Source organism: Bison bison, unplaced genomic scaffold (assembly GCF_000754665.1).
Source record: "Bison bison bison isolate TAMUID 2011002044 unplaced genomic scaffold, Bison_UMD1.0 scf7180017853731, whole genome shotgun sequence".
NCBI lineage: Eukaryota > Metazoa > Chordata > Mammalia > Artiodactyla > Bovidae > Bison > Bison bison.
Genome location: NW_011484304.1, coordinates 467,297 through 475,225, shown reverse-complemented (window position 1 = coordinate 475,225; position 7,929 = coordinate 467,297).

The window sequence follows — 7,929 nt, the reverse complement described above, 5'->3', positions numbered from 1 at the left end:
GGTAAAGAAGGCTGAGCACCAAAGAACTGATGCCTTTGAACTGTGGTGCTGGAGAAGACTCTTGAGAGTCCCTGGGATGGCAAGGAGATCAACCCAGTCAATCCTAAAGGAAATCAACCCTGAATATCATTGTAAGGACTGATGTTGAAGCTCCAATACTTTGGCCACCTGATGTGAAGAACTGACTTATTGAAAAAGACCCTGATTCTGGGAAAGACTGAAGGCAGGAGGAGAAGAAGGCGGCCGATGATGAGATGGTTAGATAGCATCACCAACTCAATGGACATGAATCTGAGCAGACTCCAAGAGATAGTGGAGGACACAGGAACCTGCAGTGCTGCAGTCTATGGGGTTGCCGAGAGTCAACAAGGGGACACAACTTAGCAAGTGAACATTAACAATGATAATTGCTTTTCAGTGTTGCGTTAGTTTCTGCCACATGACAATATGAATCAGCCATAATTATATTTATATCCCATCCCTCTTGAGCCTTCATCCCCCCTCCCACCCCTCTAGGTTATCCCTGAGCACCAGGCTGGGCTCCCTGTGGAGACTTTTCAAATGAAGGCCCTGTCTCTGACCCAGCCTGTAACTAACCTGTCAAAAGGGGCAGAGGACTCAACAGGACCAGGAGAGGGGAATCAGCCCCATCTGGGCACCAAGAACCTTCACATCCCTGACTGGAGCTGGAATGACTGGTCCTATTGACAGGTAGACAGAGGCAGGGGAGATAAAGTGATGGAATATCATAAGCTGGAATAGAAGGAGCCCTGGAGTAGAGTCAACCACTGGGGACTGCCCCTGGGGCATCAAGCAACCTTGAGTAAGGCTCTTCTCTCTCTGGGCTTCAGTTTCTCCTTCTGAGAAATGAATAGCAGAAAAGAGGTGATCTCCGTGGTTCCTTCTATTTCCACATTTTTCTGTTGTTCAGTTGCTCAGTTGTGTCTGACTCTTTGCAACCCATGGACTGCAGCACACCAGGCTTCCCTATCCTTCACTATCTCGTGAAGTTTGCTCAAACTCATGTCCGTTGAGTCAATGATGCCATCCAACTATCTTCATCCTCTGCTGCCCCCTTCTCCTCCTGCCCTCAATCTTTCCCAGCATCGGGGTCTTTTCCAATGATGTAGCTCTTTGCATCAGGTGGCCAAAGTATTGGAGTTTTGGTTTCAGCATCAGGCCTTCCAATGCATATTCAGGGTTGATTTCCTTTATGACTGACTGGTTTGATCTCCTTGCTGTCCAAGGGACTCTCTTTTGTAGCTTCTGATTATTTATCAAAAGGGAAGAGTGTAGGAAAAACACCTCTGAGCTGTGGGGTTTGACTCATAACCTAAAGAAGCTACTAGGTCAAGACTCAAAATATGCAGAGAGCACTCCTTTGGGTCAGGCAGGCTTGAATCTGTGTCCAGCTCCGCTGTAACTCCCTATATGACCTTGAGCAAATCATGCTCCTCTCTGAGCCTCAGTTTCCCCATAACAAACATAAGGCCCATAGCAGTACCTAACCAGGGGTTGTGTGGATTTAAAAAGACGATGTGCACAGAAGGACTCCGCATAAAGTAGGTACTCAATAAACACCAGCCACGCTACAGCTCAAACTTAGTTGAAAGCAAGGCAGGGTGGGGGACCTGGAAACTTGACAGGAAAAGATGCTAATTACCCAGGATTCAGTGGCAATCCTGAAATAGTTTACTTACTGTCCCAGGAGGAAGCTAGGGGTGATGAAAAAGGTAGCCCCCTCCCAGCAGTCAGATCACAGTTTGCAGCAGCAGAGCAATTTCAAAAGGCTGATAAAGGTTACATCCTCTCACACAGAATCTGAGAAACATGCCTGTGCCCCTCCCCTGGGTTGAGCCTTACCAGAGCCAACACCTGGAAAGGGAGGGCCTGAGGTCCCCATGGGAGGTGGTCATGCAGGTGTTGCAATGGCCAGCTCCTTTAGTTTCTGCACAATAGAGAGCCTTGAGGGGCAAGACCCCAGCCACTCCCCCAGTGGAAGCGTGGCTCAGGCCAGCTCCCCCTGTGCTGGGCACAGTTTGGGTTAACATTGCCTAGGGCCACCCAGGGTCCTGGAATGAGGGGTGGACAGGTGGGTGACCAATCTGCTTCTTTCAAGCTCCCAGCTCACTCACATGCTCTGACTTAAAATAATACTTCCCTGGGAGACCTGCTGCTGCTGACAAGGCCAGACCATGCATAAAACATCGGCTGGCTGGGTTTCCTCCTCTGAATGACTTCATTCAGAGAGTGCAAGGGTGAAAGGTTTCTGGGAGGATCACTTGGTTTCTTGGAGGGACTGAGCACCCCAATCTCTGCCTGAGCCCCCAGTCTCCCTGTTCTGTGTCTGGCACCTTGGCCCCCATGGCAGCCCACACAGAGGGCTCCCAGGTAGGGGCTGGGCGGAAGCAGCTCCTTTCTCTTAATATTCACCCAGGCCTTTTTCTAGACCCTTTAACGGAGCAAGAAGAACTTCCCTGGGTTTGAATCCTGTTTCTTCCGCATTCCATCCATGTCTGTGTATTTGCACGTGCCTCATCTGACAGGTCGGAGAAGGCAATGGCACCCCACTCCAGTACTCTTGCCTGGAAAATCCCATGGACCGAGGAGCCTGGTAGGCTGCAGCCCATGGGGTCGCTAAGAGTCGGGCACAACTGAAGCGACTTAACAGCAGCAGCAGCAGCAGCAGCAGCATCTGACAGGTAAGAAAATGTGCTCAGAAAGGTTGAATGAGCTGCACACAGACCCACAGCCAGATAGCAGTAAAGGTCCGAAAGAATGAATCACGGAGGAGAGAAACGTCCAGGGGAAGCTTGTCTGAGCTCTGTGATTACTGAAAGGGATGGAGTCGAGGCTTTCTCACAAAAATGATTCACCCTCTCCTTTCTCCCTCCCTCTCTCCTTTTACTTCATTCTCCTTTCTTTATTTCCTCTCTATATCCACTCTATATCAACAAATACCTCCTTATAAATATTTTCATAATAATAAAAAATGTATGCCATAATATTGGGTTGGCCAGAAAGTTCATTCTAGTTTTTCCTGTAAGATTACAGAAAAACCAAAAAAACTTTCTGACCAACTCAATAAAAATCTTTAAGTTTCCAGAAAAGTAAGTTAAAAGAGTAAAAATGTCCCATAAACCTTCAGTTCCAGTGATCTATCACTATATAACAAACCACCCCAAATTACTGGCAGAGAACAACCATCTAACTATGACCACAGATTCCATGAGTCAGGATTTTGGACAAGGTACAGTAGGGATGACCTGTTTCTTCTTTATGACGTCTGAAGCCTCTGCTAGACAGACTCCAGCTGGGGACTGGGAATCATCTAAAAGCTTCTTCATTCACAGTTCGGGCTCCTGGGCCGGGTTGAATCAAGTGCCTACTCACAGCCTCTCCTCATGGCTCAGGCTTCCTCACAATATGGCATCCTCAGGGTAGCTGTACTTTTTACCTAGATGCTCAGGACTCCAAGAGAGAAGGTTCTAGCAAATGAAGGGAAACTCTATGGCCTTTTATGACCTAGTCTGGGAGGTTACATAGGGTCACTTCCGCCATATTCTAATTGGTGAAAGCAGACACAAGCCCACCCAGGTTAAAGGGCGAGAAGCCTCAAGTTTCTCTTCTCAGAGGGAGGAGATCAAAGAACTTGAGGTCATGTTTTAAAATTACCACACCCTTGCTCTGAAATACCAAACACTGATGTCACAGCATATTTATTTTCTTTTGGGTACTTTGTTGTGTGTGTAGGTGAATTGCCACTGAACAATTTCGTAACCTAATTTCTTTTTTCAGTTAAACATTGGACTGTGAGCACGTTCCCTTGTCATTAGAAATGATTTATAAGTGTTTTAATTTTCAGACAAACGTATGCAGGTTCATGGTTGAAATTTTTTCAATTGTGGAAAGTCTAAAAAATAATAATAATAAAAATAACCACTATCTGACCTACTACATGACGGTTTTACCTTGGTCTGTTCAAGAAGCTGTAATGAAATACCACTGACTAGATGGCTTATAAACAACAGAATTTTACTGCTCACAGTTCTGGAGGCTAAGAAGTCCAAGATCCAGAAGCCAGCACGCTCACCTTCTGATGAAGGCCTGCTTCTTGGTTCACCACCCTCAGCTCCTTGCTGTGTCCTCACCTGATGGAAGGAGCAAGGGCTCTCTCTAGTATCCCTTTTACAAGGCACTAGTCCCATTCATGAGGCCTCCACTCTCATATCATAACCGACTTCCAAAGGCCTACCTTCTTCCACCTTCAACTTTTGGGAGGGTTAAATTTTAAAATATGAATTTTGAAGAGATACATTCAGGCCATACAGGATGGTTTTTTTCTTTTTAATTAGTTAATTATTTTTGCTTGTGCTGAGTCTTCTTCATTGCTGTGAGCACGTTTTCTCTATGCAGCAAGCGGGGGACTGCTCTTCGTTGCTGTGCACAGGCTTCTCACGGCCACGGCTTCCCTTGTTGCAGAACATCGGCTCTAGGTAGGCGGGCTGCAGTAGCACAGACTTCAGTAGTTGCGGGCTGCACAGGCTTAGCTGCCCCTCAGCATGTGGAACCTTCCTGGACTGGGGATTGGACCCATGTCCCCTGCATTGGTGGGTGGATTTTTATCCACTGCACCACCAGGAAAGTCCAGACCATAGGGACTTTTAGTCCTGATTTTCTTTTTTTTCCAACTTAACATTGTAGGATAATCAGGTTCCCATATCATTCTTCTACTGTATCACTTTAATAGCTCCTTCTCGTTCCCTTCTAAAATTGACTTAAAAGATTCTCACTGGATCTGAAGCTGTCTCCAATTTTGCTCAATGGTAAAGATCAACACTGAGATTTTGAGCCCTCACCAGCCATCACAGTGGGTACATTACCAATGTGGCCTTCATATCAGCCCTGTGATCATTATCCCCATTTTACAGCTATTAGGAGCAATAAGACTTAATATGTACTGAACACCTGCTCTGGGTCCAACATTTTCTGAATGCTTTGTGTGGATGACTCACTTGAATCCTCACTACAACCCACGAGCTAGGTGTCCCCTTCATACCGCAGATGAAGAAACCGAGGTACAGAAAGGTTAGCCCCACAGTGTCATAGCTAGTGGTAACTGGCAGAACCTCGAACCAAACCAGATCTGAAAGCAATGCACTGAACCACCAGGGTTGCCAGGCCTGGCTTCTGCCTGGAAGGGGCTGGCCCTGAGCGGGGAGGCCAGAGGGTCAGAACCCGGCTCCCCCAATGCAGAGGGAGAGGACAGAGACTGACTCAATCCCTCTGGGACATCTGGAAAGAGGTTGAGAAGCCTGAGCATGTGGAGGGCCATGTCCAGCTCAAGCTTTTGCAGCCTTTGGAGGCTTTAACTGTCAAGAGTCAGGTGTAAGACCACTGGTTGGGAACTGAGTGCAGCTTGGATGAGCCCAGCTGGTTCTTTAAGCTCCACGGGAACTCCAGGCATTGACATTTGCTTCTAGACCCTCTCAGCAGCCCACCCTACATCCACAATAGCAACAAGGCCTTTCGAATCTGCCTACTGCTTTCCACCCCATTGCCATCACCCTGGTCCAGGCCACTGTCTTCTCTTGCCTGGACCACTGGGAAGGCCTCCCTGTTGCCCTCCTGGCCCCCTGTGCCCCGTGTTCCACATAGCAGCCTGGCTTCCCTGGTGACTCAATGTAAAGAATCTGCCTGCCAAAGCAGAAGATGTGTGCTCAAATCCTGGCTGGGGAAGATCCTCTGGAAAAGGAAATGGCAACCCACTCCAGTATTCTTGCCTAGGGAAATCCCATGGGTTACGATCCATGGGGTCAAAAAGAGTCAGACGTGACTTAGCAACTAAACTACAACAACAACAAATCTTTATTAAAATACTGATCTGAGACTTGCCTGGTGGTGCAGTAGTTAAGACTTCATGCTTCTTCTACAGGGAGTGTGGGTTCCATCCCTAGTCAAGCAACTTAAGATCCTGCATACTGTTGTGGGGTGTGGCCAAAAAAATATATACTGATCTAATCACGCCTCCACTTGGTGAAGACATTTTAATGTTTCCTGTTGATCTTAGGCGAGATGCAAAACGCCTACACTTGGCCTACAAAGCACCCAAGACCTGGCCCCTCTGCATCTGCCCAGTACCATCTCCCAGTCCCTGTCACTCTGCCTCCCAGCCTCATGGGCCTTGCCTCAAGTCCTTGGGTCATTAGACTTCCACCATCCCGAGAGAATTCCATGGACAGAGGAACCTGACGGGCTACAGTCCATGGGCTCACAAAGAGTTGGACACAACTGAGCGACTAACCCTTTCACTTTTGCCTCTGTTGATTCCTCTAAAACAAAGCTTGTCCCTCTCCTCTACCCTCACAACTTTCACATCATTCAGGTCTCAGCTCAAAGTCCTCCAGAGTAACTTTCCCTGTCTTCCCATCTGCTGAAGACCTCCTATCGGTTCTTTTTTTTTTTAGGCTTCACTGGTTCTTGGGTGCTGCGCGCTGGCTTTCTCTAGTTGCAATGCACAGACTTATTGCCGTGGCTTCTCTTGTCGCAGAGCATGGGCTCTGGGGTGCCCAGGCTTCAGTAGTTGTGGCTCATGAGCTTAGTTGATACGAGGCATGTGGAATCTTCATGGACCAGGCGTGGAATTGTGTCCCCTGCATTGGCAGGAGGATCCTTAACCACTGGACCACCAGGGAAGTCTTCCTATCAGTTCTAACGTCTGTTTCTGTGTCTCCATCACTCCTCTGGACTATAAGCTCCAGAGGGAAGGGATCACACCTGCTCCGCTTCTCCTTGTGCGCCTGCAGTGCCTGGTAGGTACTCCCAGAGATATGTGACAGCAGTGTCTGACCTTCAGGGACAGCTAACAGCTTCAGAGCCCTGAGGGTGGGCACACACGGTTCTCTTGGCTTATATTAACCTGTTTCCTCCTCACACGTGAAATAGATATTATGATTAATACTACCATCCCCAGCGGGGCTCAGCAAGGTGGTCAGTTGCCCAAAGTTTGCAAGTTGCCGAGGCGAGGGACAGCTGAAGAATTGACCAGGTGTGGCTTTAGGGCAGCGTACAGAGCCTCTGATCTCAGGGGTCGTCTCTGCTGAGCCCACTCCCAGGAGACAGATGGCTCAGGCCCCGGCCTTGTACAGAAACTGCTTCCAACCAGCCAGCCACCGGCACCAGGTAACCCACGGCTTTGAGAACGTGACTGTGGACTCAGAGAGGCCAACCCACCGGGAAAGACATCAGCCCACACATAGGACGAGCCCTTCTTGTTTGGTTTGTATCTGGTTCCCGCTCAGCAGCGCCTGCCGGGGGCTGCCAGGGCTGTGCTTTTTTTATCTAATGGTTAAAATTCTTAGAAGTATTATACTCTGCTTTGCTTGGCAGCACTGCAGAGCATACCTCTGACGCGGCAGGTAACTGGATAGGGTCTCGGTCACAGCAATTTGCTGAACACGGGGTTCTGTGGGCGAAAACACGTTACGGCACTCGGGGGTGTCACTCAGGAACACTGCCAGCCACGGTTGCAATGTTGTGTATCAGAGAGGAAGGGGCATGGATGGAGGGGCCAGAGGGGACAGGGAGGCGCATGTGAGGGGTGCAGGAGCCCTAAAGTGCTCAGCAAAGTGGACCCCAGGACTCACCCCAACGTTAACACTCAGCCTGGACCTGAGGGTGAGAACACAGGCTTGGTGTCAGATGGGTCAGGGGTTAGTTCTAGCCTCACTGCCCTGGCTGTGTGACCTTGTAAAAGACAATAAACCTCTCTGAGCCTCATTTTCCTCAAGCGTAAAATGAACAAAACCAGAGGATTTACTTCCTAGGAGTCCTGCAAAATGCACGCATAGTATCAATTCTCTTTGGTCCCTGCTCTACCCTCCAGGCCTGGAGCAAGGCCAGACACATAGTAGGAACTCAACAGACTTT